At 37.2% G+C, this 27,539-nt stretch overlaps 1 pseudogene; it reads right to left on the reverse strand.

Annotated features, from left to right (window-relative positions):
* Window positions 1-2,754: 2,754 nt before the first annotated feature.
* On the reverse strand, window positions 2,755-27,216 carry LOC143651373 (disks large-associated protein 4 pseudogene; annotated as a pseudogene).
* Between the last annotated feature and the right edge of the window lie 323 nt (window positions 27,217-27,539).

The raw sequence follows: 27,539 nt of genomic DNA on the forward strand, positions 1-27,539 counted from the left end.
TCTCCTCTGGGGAAATTGACTTCCCAGTGACAACAGCGGAGGTCTGCTAACCTGACCCACAGTGAAACTGGTGAAAACTATTAAACATATGCACGTGCGTACACACACGTAAAGTCACTGGGAATGGTTCTAAAGGCAAACAGCAAAGTGAAGAACCATATATTAAAGAACTTGTATGAAATCTGAGTAAGAAAAGTATCTGTGGTATTTGATAAAAGGTTACTCCCTCCTTTCTTCTTCCTGGTTCAACAAGGTGGAGATTCCGATGCAGAATACAAAAGCTAAGAACATAGGCTCCCCTTCCACCAGCTTCCAGCTGGAGGGCTTTTTCCCTGGAGTAACAGGACATGAGCATTTGTCATCCAGTGCTCAACTGTCTGTCGCTAGGGCTGAGTGCTGGATGAGTGAGTCTGAGAGGCGGTACTCTCTCCTGCCATCCAAAACCCACTTGTGGAATATGGGCTTTACATTGGATGCTGCAGGCTAATGATCCTTTCTCCAGATCATGAGACCAATATGCAGAGTTGCTACAATGTAAGTACAAAAAGTTCAGTTTCCAGCAAAAAAATGTGAGATGCAAAGAAACAAGAAAATATGATCCACACACCAGAAATTAAAGCAGGAAACAAGAAAACTCCTGTAAGGTGGCCAGATTTCAGATTTCTTGGAAAAGGGCTTCAACATAACCATTATAAACATGTTCACAGAACTAAAGGAAACTATGAGTGAAGGAGTAAAGAAAGGTAAGATGTCAATGTCACATCAAATAGAGGATGTCTATAAAGAGATAGAAATTATTTTAAAAAATCAAATGGAAATTTTGGAGTTAAATACAATAACAAAAAATTCACTAAAGGAGCTCAATTTATTTAACTGGAAGCAAAAAGAATAAGTGAATTTAAAGATACAGTGATAAAGATTATGTAAACAAAGACAATAGAAAGAAAAATAATGAAGAAAAATGAAGACGTCCTCAGAGAAACATGGGAAACTACTAAATACATGAAAATAGATGTAATGGGAGCGCCAGGAGAAGAGGAAAGAGAAAAAGGAGAAAACTATTAGGTGCTATAATGGCCGAAACCTCCCCAGCAACAACAAGCTGCCATCCAGAAATCTCAGTGAACTCCAGGTAGGTTAAAAAAAAAGAGGTCCACAAACAGACACATCTTAGTAAAACGCTGGAAATCAAATATAAGAATAAAACCTTTAAGCACCAAGATTTGATGCTTCCAGTGAACCACAATGACATTGATAGTTGCCTTCTCGGGAGAAACAATGGAAGCCAGAAGGTATCAGAATAAAATATTCAAAGTTCTCACACAAAAAGAACTCTCAACCAAGAATCTTACATCCAGCAAAACTACCTTTCAAATATGAAAGTGAAACAGTGACTTTCTAAATGAATGAAAATCTGGAAGAATTTATTGCTGGAAGATTTACCTTATAATAAATACTAAAGCAAATTCTTTAGGCTGAAAGCAAGTAATAACTTGAATCTATGCAAAACAAAACAAAACAAAAACAAAGAGAACCAGTAAAGGTAATTATGTAAGTTCAAAAGGCTGTTTAAATGTGGAATTAATCTTTCTTTTCTTAAATAATTAAAAAAAACAAGTATAAAACTTACTTATATAATGTATTGTTGAACAATGCTGTAAACCAGCTAGATCTAACAGACATTTATAGGATGCTCCATCTAAGAACAACAGAATATATATTCTTTACAAGTGCCTCTGGAATAGTCTCCAGAATCAATCATACAGCAGTCCATACAACAAATTTCAATAAATTTAAAATGATAGGAACAATGCAAAGTAAGTTCCTCAGATCATAATGGAATGAAAGTATAAATCAGTAGCAGGTAATATTCATTAAATTTCACAAACATGTGGAAATTATATAAAACACTCCTAACAAACCAGGGGACAAGCAATAAATCAGACATGAAATTGGAAAATACTTTGAGATGAACAAAAATGAAAACAGCATATCAAAATAGTGAGGTACAGCAAAATTGGTGCATAGAAGGAAATTTAAAGCTGTAAATGTCTAAATTAAGAAGGAAAAAAACCTCAAAAAAATCTAATTTTTTCCCTTAAGATACTGGAAAAAGAAGGAAAACCAAACAAAGTAAACAAAATGAAGGGATAGTAATATTAGAGCAGAAATTAATGAGAGTATAGAAAAATGAAGCCTAATGAAACCAAATGCTGGTTCTTTGAAAAGATCAACAAAATTGATCTGTTTTTGGTTAGATTAAGCAAGATAAAAAGGGAGAGGACTCAAAATACTAAAATCAGATTTTAAAGTGGGGTTATTACATTTTACCTTAGAGAAATACAAGGGATTAAATGAATACTGTGAACAATTGAACACCAGCAAATTCAATAACTTAGATGGAATTGACAAATTTCTAGAAAGACACAAACTATGAAAACTAACTGAAGAAGAAATAAAAACCTGATCAGACCCTTAACAAGTGAAGAAATTGAATTGGTAATTACAATAATGATAAAACTATCCAGAAGGAAAATGCAGGCTCAGAAGGTTTTACCTCTAAATTCTACCAAACAAACATATAAATAAAAAATAATATAAAATTTTCACCAAGTCTTCCAAAAAATATAAGAAGAGGGACCACTCCCCATCTCATTTTACAAGATCTGTATTACCCTGCATCAAAATCAGATCAAGCCATCACAAGAAAACAAAACTTTTTTGTTAAAATTTTTTATGTGTTCTTTTAATGACTTAGAGATTGTTTCCTTCTTCCTTTGTGTTCTCAAAGCCAAGTCTGGACCTCAGGGAATTAATCTCAATGCTGTCTGTGCTTTGTGTGGCTGAGTTCTGCCACACAGAAGCTGCCTGCTTGGTTGCTTTAAGTCTCTAGTGCACATTCTGGTGCTGCTTGTCCCAGACATCTGAAGCCTTGTCTCAGCTCACTGCTGGCTTAAATTTGGCTGGCTTCTCTGGGACCAGAGAGGGTTGGATTCTTCTTTTCCTTTTTCTTCTCAGGGTTTCCATCAGCTGCCAGGTGTTGGCCTTGAGGAAGTAGAGTTCATCAAACTTCATGCTGATGTCCTCGATGGACAGGTGTAGCAGGTCCCAGAAATCTGCCAGGTCCTGGGTTGGCATTGGGGTTGGCATTGGGGTTCATGTTTTGCTCACAGAGGCTCCAGAACTGTGGAATTCTGGGACATCAGTAGCTGGGCACGGCCCACAGCACTGAGGGCTTTTCTTAAGACTTCTTCAGAAAGGTGGTTCTCTTGTTTTCTTATCCATCTGGCAGCACCAGCCTTTCAGCCACTTCTTCTCAGCCTGCAGTAGCTTCGAGAGCCAGTAGCCATCTTGGCAGCAGGCTCCTGGCTGTGCTGGTTCTGCAGGACACAGGAAGAGGTCACCAGCCAGGAGTCAGGTGGGGGCAGTGAGAAAGAGGAAACAGGTTCCAAATGTTTGAACTAGAGTAAGTAGGAAAATGGTCCCTGATAGGCTGTGGGGAGTGAGGGAGTGAGAGGCTAGAGAGATGACCACAAGTCTTTGACTTGGGTATGTGGGAAGAGGACAATGCCAGACAAAATATAAAGCCTTGAATCATAGAAAAATGTTGACTGTGGTGTCAAAGTGCAAGATTAAACTAATCTACCATTGTTTCATTGGCAAGGACACAGGAGACAAGCTGTGGAGCAGTGCTTATATAATAAAAGATAATCTAAAGAATGAAGAAAAAAGTCTCATGAATTTGGACACAAAATCCTCAACTAAATACTAGTATACCAAATCAAGAAATACTTACAATGAATTACACACCAGAAACAAGTGGAATTTAACCCAAAATACAAGTTTAGTCTTTAACATCTGAAAAAGTTAATATAATACATTATGTCAATAGGATAAAAGACAAAAATCACACGGTCATCTCAATGGATCCAGAAAAAACGTTTGACAAAATCTAACACACTTTCATGATAAAGACACTAAAAATATGAGGTATAAAGAAGAACTCCCTTGACATGATAAATGACCTCTGTCTAAATCCATAATTGAAATTATACTTAATATTGAAAGATTGAATAATTTCCCCCTCTGATCAGGAACAAGACAGGGATATTTGTTTCACTATTTATATTCATCATTGGAGTTTCTAGCTAGGGCAATTATTTAAGCAAGAGAAACTGACTGGAAATGAAGACTTTATTTCTATTCTGTATGAAACTGACTCTGTATATAGAAAATCCTAAGAAATCCACCAAAAAACTATTCAAAATAATAAACAAGATTAACAAGGTTGCAGGGTGCAAGATCTGTATACAAGATCAATTGTATTTTTATACATTTGCAATGAACAATCCAAAAATGAAATGAAGAAAGCAATTCCTTTTATATTAGCATCAAAAAGAATAAAATGTTTAGGAATAAATTTAACAAAGTAGGAGTAAAGGAACAAAATTTTGCTCTTAAAACTATAAAATGTTGCTGAAATAAATTTTAAAAGTTCCAGATGATTGTAAAAAACTCCCCATTTCATGGACAGAAACCTTAACATCATTAAAATGGCAATACTCCCTCAAATTGATCTACAAATGAAATGCCATTAAATATCAGAATCCAGCTGATCCTTTGTAGCAATAGACTAACTAATTATCGAATTCATATGGAATTGTAATGGACCCAGAATAGCTAAAACAATCTTGAAGAAAAGAACAAAGTGGGAGAAGTCACACTTCCCGATTTTAAAACAGTCTGCAAAGCAATGGTAACCAAAACACTGTGAAACTGGCATGTGATAAGCATATGAATCAGTGGAATGAAAATGAGAGTCCAGAAATAAATCCTTATACCCACGGTTAACTGATTATGCACAAAGGTGCCAAGATCATACAGTTTCTTCAAGAAATGGCATTAAGGCAACTGGGTATGTACATGGGAAAGACTGAAATCGGGCCCCTATATCACACTATATGTACAAATTAAGTAAATGGATCAAAGACTAAATATAAGAACAAACTAAAAACTATTAGAGTAAAACATAGACATAAACTTTCGTAACCATGAATTTGGCAGATGACTTATAGATATGACACCAAAAAGAACGAACAGAAGGGAAAATAGGTAAATCGGCCTTCATCCAAGTTAAAAATGTTTGTGCTTCGCCCTCAGGAAAGTGAAAAGACAACATGCAGAATAGGAAGGAAATGTTTGCAAGTTCATATATATATATATATATATATATGGTGAGGAATTTGTATTCAAAATATATAAACAACTCCTACATCTCAATAATTAAAAACACAAATAATCCAATTAAAATTTGGCAAAGGTAATAGACTTTTTCCAAAAAAAGGCATATATATGCCCAAATAAGCACATCTAAGGATGTTTGATATCATTAGTCATCAGAAGAGAGCAGATTAAATCCAAAAGATGATTTCACTTCACACTCAATGGTATGGCTAGAATTTTAAAAAGTCAGATAACTATAAGCATTGGAAAAGAGATGTAAAAATTAGAATACTTATCATGTTGGCATTAAAGTAAAATGGCACAGCCCCTTTGAAAACAATCCACAGATCCTCCAATGATTAAACATAGAGTTAGTATATGACCCAGCAATTCCATTCTTAGGGATAGACCCAAGGGAAATGAAAACTTATGTCCACACAGACACATGTACACAAATGTTTAGAGAAACATTATTCTTAACAGTACAAAAGTTGTGAACAGTCCAGATGTCCAATCAACTGATCAATATATATAAATAAACAAAATGGGATATAGCCACACAATGAAATATTATTCATCCATGAAAAGGAATAATGTACTGACACATTATATTAAGTGAAAGAAAATAGGCATAAAAGATCACATATTATAGAATTCCATTCCCATGAAATGTCCAAAATGGGGATATAAAGACAGAGAATAGATTAATGGTTGCCTGGGGAGCCTATATAGGGTTTATTTGGGGGGAGATGAAAATATTCTAAAATTGACTGTAGCAATGGCTGGGCACATCTACAAATGTACTAAAAGGCACTGATTTTGAAGCTTTGAGTGAATTTTACATATGTGAACTATATCTCAATGATGCTGTTAAAAATATGGTCCTCTACTATATTTTCTCCCATTAGAACAAAAGTAGAACAAGTAGGGGTATTTAGAATAATGGTTTTGAAAACTATCAGACAACTTGTGGAAATTACTTTTTAAATATACTTTATTTATCTTGGTCTAAAAATTAGACTACTCAATATTTCTGGAAAAGCAGAGGTAGAAATAATTAGGTAATTAATTGTTAAATATAGCTATTATATGAATTCATTCTCCTACTCATACTTGTCATTGCAATTAATGAAAAAAATCATAAATCATCAAATGTTTCCATAAATACAAAGGTTTTTTTGAGGTTTGTCTTCGACCACATGCTCATCATCAGTATATCATGTATATAACATACATATCATAACAGCAAATACAAAAATGAAAAAGATAAAAACAAATGCAGAAATTGTGCTTTCACTACCAACAGAGGACACCAATACACAAAAACAATTCATTATACCAAGGAACCCATGTATTGTACACAGGAAAATACATGTAAAAACTCTCCTAAATTTGATCTATTTGAAACTAGTCTTGGAGACATAATAAACTTCCATTTATAATCTAATCAAAATATTTTGTTTGCTTTGGAAATAGCAGGGAATTGAATAATGGTTTAATTAAATCATATTCTTTAAAAAATACTGCATGCAGGATATCTGATCAATATATATAATACATACATACTGATGTCTCCCATTTCCAGCTAACCATTTCTTTCTCTGGCAAGCAGACACATTATAATGCTCTCTGTTGACCTTAGGGTTGCTTCATAGTAATTTTCTAGACATTTCATAAATGCCTGTGGTTGCTATCATCTTCATGATGGTGATACTTTTCCTGGTGAAAGATATTTTTAAATGTAAGACCTGATCTAACATTTCACTCTTCACTTCCTCTCATTTTCTCCATTTAGTAAGAGCTGACTTCAATATCTGACCCCTGAAAAGTCACTAGGAAACTGGTACCTACAACTGAGTTGATAAATGACTCAGCTTTGATAGGCAGGACAAAAGTTGCTGTGCTATTAACTCTTAAAGCGCAGAGATGAATTAAGGCTTAATCCACTTTAGTTAGAAAAATGAGGCAATACAATCCAGGAGGACAACTGAAATCCAGCAAAGCATTTTTGCTTTAGAAATCAAAAGAAAATGTAGAACTTCAAATAACAAATTGCAAGCAGAATTTGATTGGAACATGATACTCTGGTCTACTGGTTAGAAGGATCTCTCTCTTTCACTTTATTTTGTTCAAATATTTATGGATCATCTCTAAAACTCTCCATTGAAATGAAAGATTACTTTGTCAAATAGAAACTATATTTTTCCTTTAGATTTATAAAAATATGAATAAACATAATACCGTTATGAGTCTATAAAGGTAACAAATAAATTAGGACATCAAGGCACAGAATGTTGACTGATTACCCAGAGTTACATTATGAGTTACTAATGGAAACAGTATTTGGTATTCCATTACAATATGTTGGTGGCCTTAATGGTTTCCTCATTTCTCTGATGCCCTGTTCATTTTCCTTAGTTTCTCTGTAACTACTCTAATACGTGCTCCACGATAACCAAATGCCACTTCCTACTGAAATATGCAAAGCCAAAGTTGGAATGGCCTGTGTGCCAAGGGAGAAGGCTCTATTTGGCAATTCAAGAGTGTACAACCTAGTAATCAAATAGAAAATCTATTTTTGGATATAGGTTCATTACTGAGAGAGAAGCCTATCACACTGTGGGAATGAGGGATACAAGAATTATGAGATCATGGGGACAGCTAGTGGGTGCAGAAGTTAAAGAGAAATTCAGAACAGCAGGTACTAAGGAACACACAGAAGCTACAGGGCACTGTCACCATCTTTGAAATTCAATCCAGTGGTGCTCATCAGAGATGAATGAGAGGACCTACAAAACAACATGTGAGGGAAAGTCAGACAGATTTAAACATTTGCTTGTTCCAAAGAGGCTAAACTCTTAGAAAAATGATAATCAAGAATTTCATGAAAGTCTTCTGCTTTCAGAGAAGAAGAAGTCATAGGAACCAGATCTACCCTCTCACCTGTAGCTTGTCAAACAAACTTGGACAATATTTGTAGAACAACAGGTTTCAAGACATTGGCAATAAGGCAGCAAGTACAGTAATTCCTGACAGGAGAGAAACAAATGGGGTGAGTCCTAACACTGCCCCAGTTTAATGCCTTAAAAGAGTTTCCTATCTGATGTCCAGGGATGGAGAATCAAGCTATGTTGAGTTGAGGAGATAGACCTGAATACTCAGATATACCACAACAGATGGGCAGGGTTTCAGAGGAGAGAGAGCTGCACAGGGAGAGTACACCAAAGAGCCACAGAGAATCATCCTCAAATAGTCAACAAAGAGCTGATCTGCACATTCATTTGAAGAAGATTTCTGAGCCAGGGGAAAGAACTAATCCAAAACATTAGCAATAACAGTGCATGTGCTCACACAAGCCAGAAATCGCACCTGTTCCCATAAGCCAGATGGAAGACATTTACCATTCATGAGGCAGGCAGTACAGTAGAAGGAAGGCCTTGCCTGAGTAGTGAGAAATCATTAGCCCTGGAGTGTCAAGCAATCCATAAAAATTAAAACCTGAAAGGATCAAATCATTTCCAAGTAAATGAATTGTATCCTAGCAGGAAGCTCAAAAAGATGGATATGAACACAAAAATAGCCATCATCCAAACCAGGTAACATTCACAATGTCTGACAGCTGATCCTAAGTTAACAGGCATACACAAAAGCAGAAATTACAACCCATAAAGATGAGGGATGATAATCGATTAAATGTCCTAAAATGGGCATAGATTTTAGATTAGCTGAAAAGGATATGAATAAAGTTAGTATCTGTTTTGCAATTATTGTACATGTTAAATGGAAAGATGAAAGATATTAAAAGACTCATATAAGACTCCTAGATATGAAAATTGTGAAAATGAAAAGTATAGTGAATGATACAAACACTTGATTAGACATTTCAAAAGATAACAGTAGCTACATAACAGTAGAAACTATTGAAAATAAAAGACAAGGAGAACAAGGCCGGTGCGACCAATAGCAATATGATAGATTCAAGCCTAACAGTTTCAGTAACCATATTAAAGATAAATTATCTAAACATCCCAATCAAAAGGCAGAGGTGGTCAGACTAGGTAAAAATCAATATTCACATATATGCTCTTTAATAAAAATGTACCTTAAAATTAAAAATGCATGTAAACTGAAGGGAAGTGGGTGGGGAAAATATACCATGCTAGTCCTACTCAAAGAAAGCTGGAGTGATATTAATATCAAAGTGATTTCAGAGCAACTAATTTTACCAGAAATAAAAAAGAAATTCTATAATATTAAATCATTTAATGTATTTGACTAAAAATCTAAATATTTGTGGATATAAAAGAGCTTCAAAATACGGAGGCAAAACTGATAGTACTACAAGGAGAAAGGAACCAATTCAAAATTATGGTCAGATATTTCAAATACATTCTCTCAAGAACTGTCAATAAACAGAAATCACTGACAATACAGAAGATGTGAGAAGCACAATGTATTTTGAAGTAAACAAAAATGAAAACACAACACATCAAAATTAGTGGTTTGCAGCACAAAGAGTCTCTTGTGGAATTTTTAAAAGCACTAAACAATGTATCAGAAAAATAGAAAGACTTCTCATCAATGACCTTAGCTTCTTCACCTTAAGAAACGAGAAGAATAAACAAAGCAAATGATGAGCAAAGTAAGCAGAATATAGAATATAATTTTTAAAAAGAGAAGATACATTTAAGCAAAACAAGGACCAAAGAAGACAGAAAGCAATAGTGTAAATGAATAAAACTAAAAGCTAGTCTTTTCAGAAAGTTAATAACTTTGCTAAACTTCTAGCCAGACTGACAGAGAAAACAGAGAGAGTAGACAGATACCAGTGTAGGAAACAAAATAGGGGATATCCATTAGTGCTTGTTCAACACGCATAATAACCCTGACTCTATCCATGCTTTATGATGGAGGCAGAAGTGAGTTGCTCAGGTCAGTGGGGTATATTTGGCTCCTCCGTGGCTGAGCTGCAGAGTGTGGTGGGGCCCCAGCCGAGCATGGGCCCTTTAGACAGTAAGGCCTGCTGCCTCTGTACAGGCACCATTTTCTCTGCAAGCAGTTTTCTCAACTCCTAAGTATAGAGGGAAGAGAAAGCAGACTGCCAGAGTCATGGGTCTCAGAGAGTATAAGAGTACTTGGAATGTGTGTTTCTGCCACATATAACTAAAAGATCTCTTTGATTTTATATTTTATTTCAGAGATTTTCAAATGTAAAAACTAATAAAGAACAACTTAGAATTCATGAAATAAAAGAAGTAGCAAGTCCTCTGTGTAGGCAAAAGAAAAGAGAGTCAAGGAAAAGATTAGGTGTTATATTTTTCCCCTCTCTGAAGAAATGTATTTCACAGTCTATACAGAAATCCTCCCCAAATAATAAAAAGAGTGTCTTTTATTCGGAGCAAAGAGAATCAATGATCAAGATGATTTTTATTGTGCTTAGATTTTTATTTGAATTTAATTGTCCTCTCAGTTCTTGGGGAAAATAATGCATTGAGGAGACAATGAAGTTAACCCATTTTTAGTGAGTGTGAGAAAACTTCATGTAACAATTTTAAGAACCTTTTACATTTTAATACTGGGAAAATCTGGCACACCAGGTAAAGACATCATGTTGTTCTTTTTTTTTTAATGTATTTCTAAAGCTGTTTTCAACAAAATGATCTGTTCTTTAACATTTCAATGCTTGTCAAATTAAGCTAGAGAGATAACAATATAATTGTAAAAGAAGTATATTTCAAACAATATCCTGAAAAATAATAGTCCATTTATTTCACTGCTATATAGAAACAATAAAAGTAGAAAAATTAAAAATTGTATCTGTCATTTTTATATATCATCTATTAATGCAATAAAATTCTAATGACCAAGCCCATTTTCTTTGTGGGGAACTAATCCATGACTGTCTGGGAATAATAGCTATTGCCAATCAGATTATGGCAATGGTTGAAGAACACACAGAACTATAAAGTACTGATGTTGACAAAAAGTATAAAGAGTTGCTGGTCAGCAAACCTATCAATTCAATGAACATATTGTTTTGGGATTCCTTTAAAACTTCTAGTACAAGGCTGTACATATTCTGGCTGCCCAAGAATTCAGATGGATAAATAAACTGTTTCAAACAATTGCTGGAGTGGGTACCACAGATTTCTTATGACTGAAGCTAACATGTGCAGGAGAAAAAATTCCCAGATACAGCTGCTCAAATATATTTTTGCATAATCCTATATTCTTGAGTCCCTAAAGGGCAATTCCACAAGGCAGGTGCTTCAAGCAGAATTTATCTGACACTAGGTGCATCATTTACCCTCATCTCAACCACTCCTACTTTCTCATGAGGAGGAGTCTCCTTACACTCAGTATTAAGGGTCAAGGCAATTAGAAATTGAATGTCTAGGAAATAGTCTCTTTGTTAGTCTTTTTATTAGATTATGAGATATACTCTCTTTAAAGAAATGGTCCAACCAAGTGTTTTGCCAAAATGAGGCTGGTACTTTCTTAAGAGAATTAGTATTGCAAAAGTGTATGTTTGTCAAAAATGGACAGCACAATAATACCTAATTGTAATGTAATTATGTTAAAACACTGAATGAAGCTGCATCTGAGCTATAGTTTTTTTGTTTGTTTGTTTGTGTCTTTTGTTTTTTATTATTATTTTTATTTTTTCTCTATATTAACATTCTATATCTTTTTTTGTTGTTTTGCTAGTTCTTTTCCTAAATTGATGCAAATGTACTAAGAAATGATGATCATACATCTATGTGATGATGTTAAGAATTACTGATTGCATATGTAGAATGGAATGATTTCTAAATGTTGTGTTAATTTCTTTTTTTCTTTAATTAATAAAAAAAGTGTATGTTTGTCATGTTTGCTTATGTCCTCTTGCATCAGTCCCCATTGTGTTGGTGGGGCCAGCATCCAGTTCATACTCTAGAATTGAACTGTTGTCTTTGATTCTTTTCTACTCTATTTTGCTGTTTTAGAGATTGTGTTGTTATCCTGAAGGAGATAAACAGGGAAGAATGTTAATCATCAAAATAAATCTAGCATTTTTAGAAACAGTTGGGAAGTGTTGAGTTGTTTAAAAATATAATCATAAATCCATGAAGACTGAGGCTGTGATAATGAGGTAAAAAAGAAAAGGAGAAATTTGAATTGTATTTAAAAAACAAACAATCCACAGGACTTTGTGACTTTTTGGACAAAAAAACTGAGGAGAAGTTTGTTAAGAATATTTTGAAGGTTTGGATGCATGAAGGTCAGAAAGATCAATTAGCCACTAAGAGAGGTCTTACAAGGGAGGAGAAAAAGTCAGTGAGTCCTATTTTAGCCAAATGAGTTAAATTCAAGCAGAAAAACTGAAATTTAGAAAACAGAGCAGAACTCTACAGAAAAGTCACATTTGGAGCTGGTGAGAGACAGCTCTGAAACCTGGCTTGGTCTCTTCTGGGATGGGTGCCCTTGTGCAAATCCCTTCTATTCTGTGGACCACGATTTTTTTTATTTGCACAATTGAGATGTCATAAATTGCTCCTTCACAAATGTCAGACCCTGCAAAAAGTGTCTGAGGGCTCTCATTCCTCTGACTCCCTCCTCTTTATTCTTTATAGACGTGTTCTTCAATGAATCTCTTGCACATCTAATTCTGTATCCTCTACTGCTTTGCAGAAAGCTCAAACTAACACATGCACAAGTGGTGCTAGGAATTGTCTAAGAAAACAGCTGGTAAGATACTGCTTTGGGATTGGCTTCTCACTCCCCAATGGACAAAAAAGATGCCACCCTGTCTTATAAGTGAGGTATGGATATTCACTGACACTAGGTAACAGGAAAACTGATAAGACATCACCAGTGGTGACTTAGGGAAACATCTTGGTAAAGGAGAATGCACTTGCAAGTGTGATGAGTCAGGCATATGGAGCAGAAATGCTTATATTAGAATTGTCTGTTAGACTCATGTTTCACTGATACACTGCAAAGAGATAAAGAGAAGCTGATAATCATTACAAAGGAAAAAAAATGAATAAAAGCTTAGTGCAAGAGCCAGTGACCTCTGTAGTTGTTTACAAAGAAGCCCTTATATCTGGTTCAGGCACAGCTGAGGAGCAAACTGAGGATTTGATGGAGTCACAGAGCTTCTAAGATATGTAAACGCTCAGCTAAAGGCAAGGAGGTAGCTCAGGACCCTAGGAAACCTTGTAGCCCTGAAATGGGGGATAAGGATACCTAGATCAATGCCCCTAAGGACACTGACCTCCTCTACCCACCCTTCGATTGTACAGAGGCAGACAGCACTTCTCTAGCGAGAGCCAGGATTTCCCTCGGGCTGGAAGTGGCTGCTCCTCAAAGCCATTGTGGCCTCTTCAGGGTCTGCTCCCGTCATTTGCTGGTTTGCAAGGGCAGCTCAGGGTGCTTGATCTGCATGGAGTTTTACAGAGTTTAGAGGATATTACATCCAATAAATAGAAGGATATAAGTATGGGTAAAAAAGGTTTTGCTTATTAACTGCACCAGAAAACAAAGAAGGAATAAAGTTTAAGGAATTAATTAATCAAAAAGAGTGTGCATTTATATAGGATGCACAGGACTGTGTTAACTATTAACTCATTGCCTGTCCTAATAAAGTTGTAAGATGTCTATTGGATCTGTATATCCCACAGAGCATCATATTGATCCGCTACATCAGGGTCTGGTAAGCTGCAGCCTCTGGGACAAATATGGTCCAACCACCTGTGTTTTATTGGAACACATCCCCATGCATTCATTTACATATTGTCTATAGCTATTTTTACATTACAAAAGCAGAATTGAGAAGCCATGACACACACTGTACACAAGTACTAAAATATATATGACCATTTAGAGAAAAATTTTCCAACCCCTGCTCTATATCTATGACAGGGGCTGATGAGACAAGATGAGCAAAAGGTGGCTAGGGTGCTGGAGGCTTGGTAATATACATTTACTCCAGGGCTTGGCACACTATATTATGTAGTTTTAGGGACCTGCCCTTCAGTAAAGTTTGCAGAAGTCTAGTGGTTGAGGGTGTGCAGAATATCTCCTCCAAAATAAAAGACAAATTGCTAAATCATAAGTCCCCTACCACAATACAGGGAGTGCAGTGTTTGGTAAGTTGGCCATTTTGGTTCTAGAGGTAACACATTCCACACGGAGCTGACATCATCATGTGATGATAAACATGTGGTGCAGCTATGACTCACATACTATGCTTCTAGGAAATTTGGTAAATTTTGTTTAATGTACATTTTGAATGCTTTTTTTAAAATTAATTCCATGAAAGATTTCAGTTTTGGAAACAAACAGGTTTGGAAAAGAAAAAATTTTCTCAGTCCACCAGTGAAATAAACCCATTCAATGTAAATATAATCCAAACTATTGCAGTTGTAATCATTTTAGCATACTTTTACTCTTTTTTTTTTTTTTCATATTTCAGGTGCAGCTTCATTCAGTGTTCCAACATAGTTACATTACACTTAGGTATTATTGTGCTGTCCATTTTTGAGTTTTTGTATCTAGTCCTGTTGCACAGTCTGTATCCCTTCAGCTCCAATTGCCCATTATCTTACCCTGTTTCTAACTCCTGCTGGTCTCTGTTACCAATGATATATTCCAAGCTGATTCTCGAATGTCGGTTCACATCAGTGGGACCTTACAGTATTTGTCCTTTAGTTTTGGGCTAGACTCACTCAGCATAATGTTCTCTAGGCCCATCCATGTTATTACATGCTTCATAAGTTTAGTCTGTCTTAAAGCTGCATAATATTCCATCGTAGGTATACGCCACAGTTTGTTTACCCACTCGTCTGTTGATGAACATTTTGGCTGTTTCCATCTCTTTGCAATTGTAGATAATGCTGCTCTAAACACTGGTGTGCAAATGTCCATCTGTATCTTTGCCCTTAAGTCCTTTGAGTAGATACCTAGCAGTGGTATTGCTGGGTCGTAATCCATTCTGCCATTCTATGTCTTTTGATTGGGAAATTCAGTCCATTAACTTTTAGTATTATTACTGTTTGGATAATATTTTCCTCTACCATTTTGGCTTTTGTATTATATATATCATATCTGATTTTCCTTCTTTCTACACTTTACTCCATACCTCTCTCTTCTGTCTTTTCGTATCTGACTCTAGTGCTCCCTTTAGTATTTCTTGCAGAGCTGGTCTCTTGGTCACAAATTCTCTCAGTGACTTTTTGTCTATAAATGTTTTAATTTCTCCTTCATTTTTGAAGGACAATTTTGCTGGATATAGAAGTCTTGGTTGGCAGTTTTTCTCTTTTAGTAATTTAAATATATCATCCCACTGTCTTCTAGCTTCCATGGTTTCTGCTGAGAAATCTACACATAGTCTTATGGGTTTCCCTTGTATGTGACAGATTGTTTTTCTCTTGCTGCTTTCAAGATCCTCTCTTTCTCTTTGACCTCTGACATTCTAACTAGTGTCTTGGAGAACGCCTATTTGGGTCTATTCTCTTTGGGGTGCGCTGCACTTCTTGGATCTGCAAATTTAGGTCTTTCATAAGAGTTGGGAAATTTTCAGTGATAATTTCTTCCATTAGTTTTTCTCCTCCTTTTCCCTTCTCTTCTCCTTCTGGGACACCCACGACACGTATATTTGTGCGCTTCATATTGTCATTCAGTTCCCTGATCCCCTGCTCAAGTTTTTCCATTCTTTTCCCTATAGTTTCTCTTTCTTTTTGGGATTCAGATGTTCCATCCTCCAGTTCACTAATTGTAGCTTCTGTCTCTTTAGATCTACCATTGTAGGTATCCATTGTTTTTTCCATTTTTTCTTCTTTGTCCTTCACTCCCATAAGTTCTGTGATTTGTTTTTTCAGATTTTCTATTTCTTCTTTTTGTTCAGCCCATGTCTTCTTCATGTCCTCCCTCAATTTATTGATTTGGTTTTTGAAGAATTTTTCCATTTCTGTTCGTATATTCAGCATTAGTTGTCTCAGCTCCTGTATCTCATTTGAACTATTGGTTTGTTCCTTTGACTGGGCCATATCTTCAATTTTCCGAGCGTCATCCATTATTTTCTGCTGGTGTCTGGGCATTTGATCAGATTTCCCTGGGTGTGGGACCCAGCTGGTTGAAAGCTTTTTCTGTGAAATCTCTGGGCTCTGTTTTTCTTTTCCTGCCCAGTAGGTGGCGCTCATGGCGCTCGTCTGTCTGCACGGCAGTCGGCCCGGGAAACCGCGCGTGGAGGTGGGGGTCGCTGGCCGCCGCGGCTTGGGAGAGTGCCGGTCCCAATTGCCCAGCTGGCCCGAAACGCCAAGCGTGACGGGAGGGCCCCGCTATCCAATGTTCCCAGTCAGACCAGGGAGCCACGTGCGTGGAGGGGACCCCAGTCGCCAGCCGCCCTGGCCGGGAAACCGCGCGCCCCTTGGGTATCTCACCGCAGCAGATTCTCCCTGCCTGTTCAGCTGTTCCAGAATGGGGTACGCTGTCTTTTTGGTCTCTGTCGTGACTCCGGGAGCTGTTTCGTATTGTTTCTGTTTCTTTAGTTGTTTTTCTGGAGGAGGAACTAAGACCCGCGCGTCTTACTAAGCCGCCATCTTCTCCGGAAGTCCATACTTTTACTCTTTGAAGCTTCCTGAATATAAAATATATGGTCAACTTACCTATGAGTTCCTAAAAGGTCATATATGAAGTTATTCATTGCACTTTTCTTTTTTCTTTTTTGGCACCAGGGGATTGGAAGCAAGCTATGATCACATATGAGTCAGTCAGGGCAGAGTTTAGCATCACTTACTCTATTTGGAAACATACATATCCTATGACAATGAGAGTCCACTACTATATTTATAACCTAGAGAAATGTGCACATATATACCAAACATTGCAATGGAAGAACAGATAACTACATGGAGATATTGTGATTCAATGGAATATTAAAGGCAATGGAAATGAATAAATGAATTACCTTAATCATCATGGATGAGTCTTAAGTGTAAGTACTGGGGAAGAAAAACTGGTCACAAAATACTTCCAGTATATTTCCATTTAAAAAAGAGCAAAACTGGCAAAATTACACACACATAAGTAAATACACAAAAATAAATCACATATAGAGAGAGGGATAGAATAAAAGTGAGATCTGTTAGCAAAATTGTTTCAGGAATATGATTAGCTCTGTGGGAAAGGGATGAAAAATACAAAGCAGAAGAGGCACAGGGCAGTTCATAGAATAGAGTAATGTCATTTTTCTTAACCTGAATGTTAGGAACATGATGTCCCTTTTATTACCCTTAAAATATCCATCTCTACTTTATAGGCCTTCATGAGCCTGTGCTATGCTTTATAATATATCTATAAAACAGCGCTTGAGATAAAATGCTAGATTATTTATGAGAATTTTTAGAGACAAGTATGGTTAAAAAGTATAAGCAATATTCACCTGCTTAACTTGATGGAATTTTGTACCTAATTGCTGCTATATGCAGGCTATCCACTAACCAGAAAGAAATTAAGTTTCAGTAGAAAGTGCGTGTTATTCAATTTCACAGTGAAAACCCTTAGGTAACACTTTCCAGTCTTGGCCATCTGGTCTCCTGGAGGAAAAGTAATGGAACAGTTGCATCTTTGGAACTATTTCCTCCAACTAACCACCTACCACTGAAATTCCATTATTCTTCCCATCCTAATTACTGTAATGCACTTTTTCTCCTTCTAAATTATGATTAAAAATACCAAATCTCACTCAAAAATATGACTACTGTTTGCAAGATATTTCCCTATAAAGCTAGAACAAACCAAGACCAACCAGTGAGTGGAAAATGGCAAAGTGTATTGCTGTTGGGGATATTAGAATGCACTTCACTTCACCAATATTCTCAATGATAGCAAAGTCAAACTTACGACCAAAAAAAGCAGAGCTATTTGTCATAAGGAAGACCTTGGCAGAGAAGATAACACACAAAGTGGCACCCCTCCATACCATGGGTGGGTGGGACCCCAGCAAGCTCTAGCTCCCATGTAGCTGGTCCCTGTTCAGCACCTCTCCCGTTCCCCCCAGGGACCTTTCAGGCATGCTTGTGCACCTTCCTCGGGCCTCTTGGCCCTCAGGCCTCTTCTCCAGCCTCCACAGCCTTGACTCTTTGAGGATGATGATGCCTCCAGTAAACTGAGAAATTAGATCACAGAGGCTGCCCCGCCACCACCACCACTATTTCCCACCTACTAACTTAACTCCATGATACCTACTCCTTATCAGCCCCACCCCTGGTCTCAAAAGATTGGGTCAGCCTTCTTTTACAAGGCCACCCTCTCCCTTAGAGTCCTATCAGTCCCCTGTCTTTGCTATTATTGCATCCTTTCTACTCTTTTTCTCCTCAGCCCATAGACTTGATAAAAATCCTTCCAATTCAAAGTAAAAAAAATTCAATAAAAATGCACAAACACATACACACCCCTCCCTTTAACCTCTTCCAACCACTGTCCATTGCTCTTCTAAGTTATGACCCTTCAGATCATCTTTTTTTTTTAACATTCGCATCACTCCAGCCAAAGAAATAAAAAAGAAAACTCATTACATATTATACCCCTTACCCTTCCCTCTCATTGACCACTAGTATTTCCATCTGCTCAATTTGTTTTAACCTTTGTTCCTCCTATTATTAGTTTATTTTTATCCATGTTTTTTACTCATCTGTCCATATCCTAGATAAAAGGAGCAACAGACACAAGGTTTTTATATTCACAGTCACATTGTAAAAGCTATATCATTATACAGTCATCTTCAAGAAACATGGCTACTGGAACACTGCTCTACAGTTTCAGGTACTTCTCTGTAGTCACTCCAATACACCAGAAACTAAAAAGGGTGTACCTATACAGTGCATAAGAATAATCTCCAGGATAACCTCTCAACTCTGTTTGAAATCTCTCAGCCACTGACACTGTATTTTGTCTCATTTCTCTCTTCCCCCTTTTTGTCAAGAAGGTTTTAGCAATCTCTTGATGTTGGGTCCCAGCTCATCCTAGGATTTCTGCCCCATGTTACCAGGGAGATTTACACCCCTGGAGTCATGTCCTACATGAAGGGGGAGGGCAGTGATTTCCATGTGCTTCCTCAATTTCATTCAGTCCTCAACACTGACTCTTGCCTCTCCCTCCCTCACTCCCCTGAAACATGCTATCATTAAAGTCACCAATGACCTTGATGTTTCCAAATTCCATGGAAACTTTTTTATCCTTATCTTTTGTATTTGACACAGTTGCCTTTTCACTGCTTCTTGAATCTCTCCATTTCCTTTGTCTCCATGTCCCCTGGTTCTCCTCCTGTCTCACTGACTATCCCATTACTGATCCCATTGTGAAACCACGTGTCCTCTCCTTCTGGAAGCTTCCATGACATCCTGGGCTGAACTACTGTGATTTTCCTCTGTGCTCTCTGAGCACTCTGGCCCTTACTAAATTATATCAAAATTCTCTGTTTGTGCTTTTGTTTCCCCCATTAAGTGAGAAGGCTCCAAAAGGAAGTGGCTGTGCTCATTCATCTTTCTACCCTCAGCACTTGTTACAAAGTACAGCACTCACAGGTATGTAATCATGTTCAACCATCTCAGGCAAATGTTAAAGACAAAGTAGATTGATTGTCATCATAACAGTTTATTTAGGATTTCATTTTACTGCACACACATTGTTTCTCATTTATTCAGAGCCCCAGATTCTAAAGGGAGTACAGGTTATGAAATTGACCTGTGGTGAGGACAATTGAGATTAGAGCTCTACTTTCAAAGAGAAACTTCCAAGCCCTATTCAATTAAGATCTTCCTTGGTCCACTTTTTTAGCTTGCACCATGTGACTATCTTCTATTGCCCTGCCCTTGTGTTTGTTTGTGGGTGCTCAGTTCTTACTGAACAGAATGTGGCACACAAATTATGCAGCCAGCTCTGCTCTTAAGCAATTCTGTGTTCACCATTGGTAATCCTTTCCTATATTTGTAACTGCAGTGGTTACTATGTAGACCAAAGTTACACACATTTTTCCCTAGGCTTTTTTTTTTTTTTACATAACAACATGGGAATTCTGGAACTCCTGTGAGCCCACACTACAATAATTTTCATAGGAGAGTTATTATGTTATAAGTGCATGGAATCTCTAATCCAACATATCTTACATTGTTGCCATAACCTCAGCCTCTCTACACCAACCCAGCATTTGAAATAGAATTGCTACCTTTTCCTCGGTGGTCTTTATTCATACACAAGGACCCTGACTTTGGATTCTGATTCTGATCTGGAAAATTCCATACCCAATGGTGAGGAGCCTGGCAATGTTCTTGGGGTGTGTTTTCCCCTTTACCTTGCCTTCTTGTCCTGGTGGTTGCCCCACTTGGATTTGACCCAGGTTCACTGTTCCAGTCCAGCCATATATCAACAATTGCATATAGCTCTTTCCTTCTTCTCTCATATATCCCAAAAGACTTTCTCATAACACTTCCCATCCCCTTAACCCCTGTAATAAATTGAGCTTCAGATATGACTACAGGCTTGCAGTTTCCTTCAATCAGCCATCTCTGCCTACAGGCCCAGAATGTAAGGGATAGGTCATGCTAAACCTGTTCTACTGTTCCGACTGGAATTAGTCCCCTTGAAGTATATCTCTGGGCTTATTTATCTAGAGATTCCTATTGGTCCTTCTCTTCCTGTGTCTCATCAGCAGAAGACATGGTCAGGGCTTTTGGCTGCTCATCTGAACGTTCATTGTCTAGAGCAGAAATCAGCAAGCTTTTTCTGTAAAGGCTAGATAGTAAACATGTTCAGATTTGTGGGTCATATGGTCTCTGCCGCAACCACTCAACTTTGCCATTGTAGCATGAAAGCAAACAATATATTAACAAATATGCATAACTGTGTTCCAATAAAACTTTATTTACAAAAATAGACAGGGGCTATAATTGGCCCAAGGACTGTTTGCCTATCTCTGGCCTAACCTTAAACACCAGCAGCTGGAAATGATTATTTGGTTCTTCAGTAGAGACATCTGCTTTATGGAACTGAGTTTCATTCCCTTGAAAGTTCCTTTTCATTGATACAATTTTGCATGACATGGTTATTAAGGATGACTTCTATGGTTAGAATAGAACACAATCTGCCTGAAGGCATTTAAGATCAACTAGAACTATGTTTCCATACATTGGCCAACATTTTATTTTGTGTGTCAACAGATATACTGTGACTCTTGATCACCATTTACCAAGGCCACACTTCCCTAAGGCAAAATTTTAGGTGACTAGGGCATTGTTGCACCACCTAACCTGAATACATTGTTGTTAGGTTGGGTTTCTGCAATGACATAAGTGGTTTCATTTCCATGACACCATATGTCCTGGTACACATCTTAACAGCCTGTGTTAGAAGTAGAATGTTTCCATGTCTCTCCTGTCCCTTCTTTCTACCTCTGATCACCAGAAGAGACCAAGCCCTAGATTTCTGTGGTTTCTGTGACATGTTCCTGAGGTAGGTTTGGTATAGAGAAGAAAGGAAGCACAACAGTATGGTGGAAGGAGAACCGATTTTGGAGGTAGAGAAATCTGGCTTCAACTCCCAGTTCAGCTCACAATTTCAGCTTCTTCATCAGTGACCTAGGGATAATATTCTTGATACCTGCCTCACAGAACTGTTGGGAAGATGGTGTAACATAAAGCATGTAAAAGTACTTGGTGAAGGTTAGTTCAGTCATTTTGGCTTGACCCCTTCCTGCTCCCAATTGTCATAGTCCAACAGAGCAGTTGAGAAAGAGGGATCTCTAGCTGAGACATGACTAGTCTCCCCTTTAAAGGATGGCAAAAAATAAAACCTTACCTCTAACTGCAGCACTTTGGATAGACTTAGGCTTAAGTGTCTTCCCAAACACTATCTCATCTATTCTTATTACAGTCCTTTTGAGGAAAGCAGAATTGATACTATTACATCCACTTTTCAGATAAGAAAACTGAGGGAAAGAGTCACTAACTGATTGCCTGGCTGTATAGTGAAGAACCTAGAACTAGAACCTGGGTCTCTTGAACCTAAACTAGAGTCTTCACAAAATTATGTACCTTGCCACTCACAGAAAGAAAGACCCACTAGGATTTCTAACCCCAGTTCTATTTTTCATTTAAAAAGACTTCTTTGGAACACAAGTCAGGATGCTATGCATCTGGCTCTTCTTATGACATCTTTTGCCCTGATTCTTGTCAATTTCCTCCCTAGAAACTACATTTAACCCAGAAGAGGCTCATAAAGGTGTGTGGGAGTAGGGAGGAGGGAAGGAGAAGCAATTGCTCTCATCACTAAAATAAATGCCAAAAAGAAAAAAAGCTATCTAATTAGGAGCCCATTTTCTTTTGAGAAGAGAAGAAAGTGAAAGCAAGATCCTGGTTCAGTTGTGTGTTTGCTCAAGTGCTGTTTTTTTCTTTGAAAGTTCGGGAAATGTCCATGAGATCATCATAGAAGCCATAAAAGTGTACCTCCACCGCTCATAGGGCTTTGTGATGAGACAATGTCTTCCTGGCTATCAAACCAAAGTTGCTAGTCTCATCTAGAAGAATATTAATTCTTATCTACTGGCCAAATCAGATGTGAGTCTGAAGAGCTGATAAATATCCAAGTGGTCACAAGTCAACACAGCACACAGCTTTTGTGTGGTCATCAAAAGCATGGTCCAAGGAGTGGGTTAGTTTGTGTCCCATTTTAATAACGTAGAACTGGCTGTCTTAGACCATTGCTAGTGGGTGTAGATAGCAGGAACATATATATGTCATATATATAAATGTCATATTTGTGACTAATATATATGACACATGTTAGTTCCTACCATCTTATTTTCATTATTGTTATCATATATTCAGTGTTTGAGTAGGGGGTAAATTTGCATGGCTAAAACAAAATCCATTAAAAAGCATAAAAATGGAACACCTCCTCACCCTTTTGCCAAGTCTCCCTTCACCATAACTAACCATTGTCACATGTTATATTCCATCAAATCTAAGACCCCTTCAATTTGAAGATGAGCCATTATTTAATGTACCACCAAGAAAGAAAATAATGTGATTAATTGTCATTCTAAAATATCATTTGATAGGAAGACACATTCTTATTTCACAGATGTTGAGATGTGAAAAAATGCATAACGTAGACTCAATAAACTATTGATATTTCTTGATTTATGTTTCCTAATTTCTTTCTGAATGTGCAAGCAACTGTGAGTATAGATATCAGTTCTATACCCTATGATAGGAAAGAGTATATTATGTTCTGCTCATAGTCACTTAATAAAGTCTATCTTGGCGATCTTGACCTATAATTGCATAAAGATCTCCCCATTCATTTTTCCAGTTGCATAGTATTTTATTAAATGAATGTGATACAATTTATTTAGTCAGTCCTCTATTGTTGGACATCTTAGGGTTGTGCCCTATCTTGCATAGTTCAAATAATACTGTAATGAGAAGACTTGCATGTACATCATTTCCCAAGGTGACAAGTATTTCTATAGGATACAGTCCAAAAATTGAAGGGCTGGGTAAAACAGAATGGGTTAAATAGATTATGCACTTGTAATTTTGATGAAAATTGCTTAAATGTTTACCATAGAGCGTTATACCAATTTATCCTCCCACAATTAAGGTATGAGTATACCTGTTCCCCACAGTTTTGCCAGTAGGCAGTTGGTAGGAGTGTGTGTGTGTGTGTGTGTGTGTGTGTGTGTGTATGATACACAAAAATATATCATAGAAAAAAGAAAGAGTTTCTTAGCACAGTTTTATTTTATATTTCTCATATTATGAGTGCAGCTGAACATCTTTTCATAACTTTAAGAGCCATTTGTATTTATGTTTCTGTGAACTAGTTTATATTCTTTTCCCATTTTTCTATTAGGTTATTGTTCTTCTCATTGATTTTTCCAGGGAGATTTGTACATTATCTGTAATGTGGGTGGCAACTTTTCTTCTAGTTTATCATTTGTCTTTTACTTTGTTTATTGCATTTTTTTGCTATGCAGAGATTTTAATCTGATTTTAATATAAATAGATCATCCTTTTCTTTTTTGGATTCTGGGACTTGAGTCATAGTTAAAAAGGCCTTTCTCACTCCAAGGTTACCCAAGAATTCCCCCATATTTTCCTGTAATAGTGTTTTAAGATTTCACTTTTTTTCATTTGAATTTTTTTAATCAAATTTGGAATTAATCAATCCATCTTTTCCCACACTGGTTTGTGATGCCCCCTTTATAATAAATTCCTATGTGCATCTGTTTCTGTCTCTAGACTTTCCAGTCCATTCCATTGGTCTTGGGTCCTCTTATTTATGTATGTATGTATGTATATATGTATGTATGTATCTATCTATCTATCTATCTATCTATATATATATATATATTATTTTTTTTTTGTATGGGCAGGCACCAGGAATTGAAACTGGGTCTCCGTTATGGCAGGTGAGAATTCTACCTGCTGAGCCACCATCACACTGCCCCCAACTATATTTTTTTAAATTAAAATCCAGTTATAATTTCAGAGGTGCAGTCTAAGGGTCACTCTTGAGGACAGGCCACTCTTTTTTTAAAAACTGTTTTTATTGTTAAATATAACATACACACAAAGAAAAGAAAGAAAAACTATGATTTTCAAAGTACACTTCAACAAGTAGTTATAGGACAGATTTCAGAGTTTGTTATGGGTTACCCTTCCACAATTTCAGATTTTTCCTTCTGGCCACTCCAAAACACTGGTGGCTACAAGAAATAAATTTTTCTTTTTTTTTTTGTCAAAAATAGCATACATATATAAAAGCAATAAATGTCAAAACACATTGCAACAATTTGTTGTAGAACAGATTTCAGAGTTTGCTATGGATTACAATTCCACAATTTTAGGTTTTTACTCCTAGCTGCTGTAAGATACTAGAGACTAAAAGAAATATTAGTGTAATGATTCAGCAATCATACTTGTTTGTTAATCCCTACCTTCTCTGTACAACTCCACTATAACCTTTGATCTTTTTCCCACTCTTTAGGGGTTTTTGGGCTATGCCCATTCTAACTTTTTCATTTTGCAAGAGGCTGTCGATAATATGGGTTAGGGGGATGGAACTAGTTGATGTTCTAGAGAGACTGGCCCTCTGCATTTCAGGACTTATCTGGTCCAGGGACCCATGTGGAGGTTGTAGGTTTCTAGAAAGTTATTCTAATGCATGGAATCTTTGTAGGATCTTATATATTGCCCTAGGTGTTCTTTAGGATTAGTTGCAATGGTCTTGGTTTGGCAAGTTATGGTACCTAGCAATATCTAACTGAAGCTTGCATAAGAGTGACCTCCAGAGTAGCCTCTCGACTATTTGAACTCTCTCAGCCACTGATACCTTATTTGTTACATTTTCCCCCTTTTGGTAAGGATGGAATTATTGACCCCATGGTGTGGACTGGCCACTCTTAAAGCTCCTACCTAAAAACTTACTTTTGAAACAATCTGTCCTGTTTTATAAACTGTGCAGTAAAAAAAATACAACAGGAAAAATGTGCTGTACTCAAGGAAGATCTCAGGGAGCACTTGATAGAATAGTAATATTGATCATCACAGATTTATCACTTACAGCTTCACACATCAGAACCCAACATAGCAATGGCCAATGCCTCTTAACAACAAAGTCCACTGCTCAAACACCCCAGTCCCTACATAGCCTCCTTCTGCAGTCTAAGACTTAACTGTACCCAAACTGGATTTCACCCATCTTCCTCTTCCTCTTATCTCTTTGACTCCATTCTGACTTCCCAATCTCCTGTCTTGCCCTCACATGGCTTGCTTTCACCTTCCAGGTCATGATGACTTAGCTCAACTCCACCTCCTTCCACTAACCTCACTACCAACATCCTGGCACAAACCACCAACACCTCTCTTCTGGTCATAGCCTCCTAACTGGTCTTCCTTCCTCTAGTCTTGCCCCTTCTAATCTAGTCTCCATTTGCAGACAATGATATTTTCAAAGCACAAATCTGGCCATGGCACTGTATTACTTAAATCATTTCAGTGGCTGCCCACTGCTTAGGATAATGGCCAACATCTTTGACAGGGCTAGAAGGTCCTGCATGATCTGGCCCATGATTTTTCCACCCTCATTTTACCCCCCTACTTCCCTTTACTCTCTCTGTTTCAGTCACACTAATGTCCCTTAAGTTCTGCAAACACATTTTTTTGCCTGCTGTTCCCTCTGCCTGGAATTCCCTTCTTCCCATTTTTTTCACTATTCATCTCTCAGACCTCAAATCCAGCACCACTTCCTTAATGTTTACTGTTTTAAATCTCCCAATCCTATGTTCTTTCCTTTTTTATGGTACTTATCTAGGTTTATATATATTTATCTGTATTGTTATTTGATTAATATCTGTGTCTCACAAGCACCATAGGAACAGGGGCCATGTCTTTTTAAGCTTTCCCCCAGTATCTAGCATGGTATCTGGCCCAGCACACAGAAAGATGCCATAAACTATTGAGTCTATTAAAATCATGTTAGTGCCCAATAACATATTTTGACTTATCATTGAGTAGCCATTTATTCATCAGTGATTTTGCTATTCCCATTTACGAGTACCCTTAGTATGTACAAATCACTGAAGTAGGAGGAATAAAGAAGCATTCAAATTCTTCCACTGAAAATTTTGTTGGTAGCTTCTTTCAACATGTGGTCAACAGGCAGACATCCAACCCAGAAGCAGGAGAACTGGTTGAATAAGTTCTGTTTCCATATGATTTATAGATCAGAATATGGATCTAGCCAATAATCTAAGTGATGTCAAGCCTTCAGGGAGCTTGTCACTGTGTTTTAGTTATCAAGAGACCTACATTGCCCCTCACTGCCAGTCCCATTTCCTGGCTTCCCTATCAGCCCTGCTTTCACCTCCTCCTGCTGAGCCACCATCACACTGCCTGACTTTTTCCTTGGGTCTCTTGGATCCTTGCTCTGGAAGAAGCCAGCTACCATGTTGTGAAGACACTCAAGCAGCCCTGTGAAAAGAACCACATGGAGAAGAACTCAGACTTCCAGCCAACAGCCAGCACCAACTAACCATCCCATATGAGTGACTCACATTGGGTGATGACAGCCCTAGCTGACATAGAAGTGCAACTTCATGAGAGAGCCTGGACACACAAACCACCCAACCAAGCTACTCTTAACTTCCTGACAAACAGAAACCATGAGAGACAGTAAATATTTATTGTTGTTTTAAACCACTGAGCTCTGGAGTGATTTGTTAGGCAACCTTAGATACAGGATATAAAGATAAAAACTGGGACCCAGTGCCT

The sequence above is a fragment of the Tamandua tetradactyla genome, chromosome 12, assembly GCF_023851605.1.
Source record: "Tamandua tetradactyla isolate mTamTet1 chromosome 12, mTamTet1.pri, whole genome shotgun sequence".
Taxonomy (NCBI): Eukaryota; Metazoa; Chordata; class Mammalia; order Pilosa; family Myrmecophagidae; genus Tamandua; species Tamandua tetradactyla.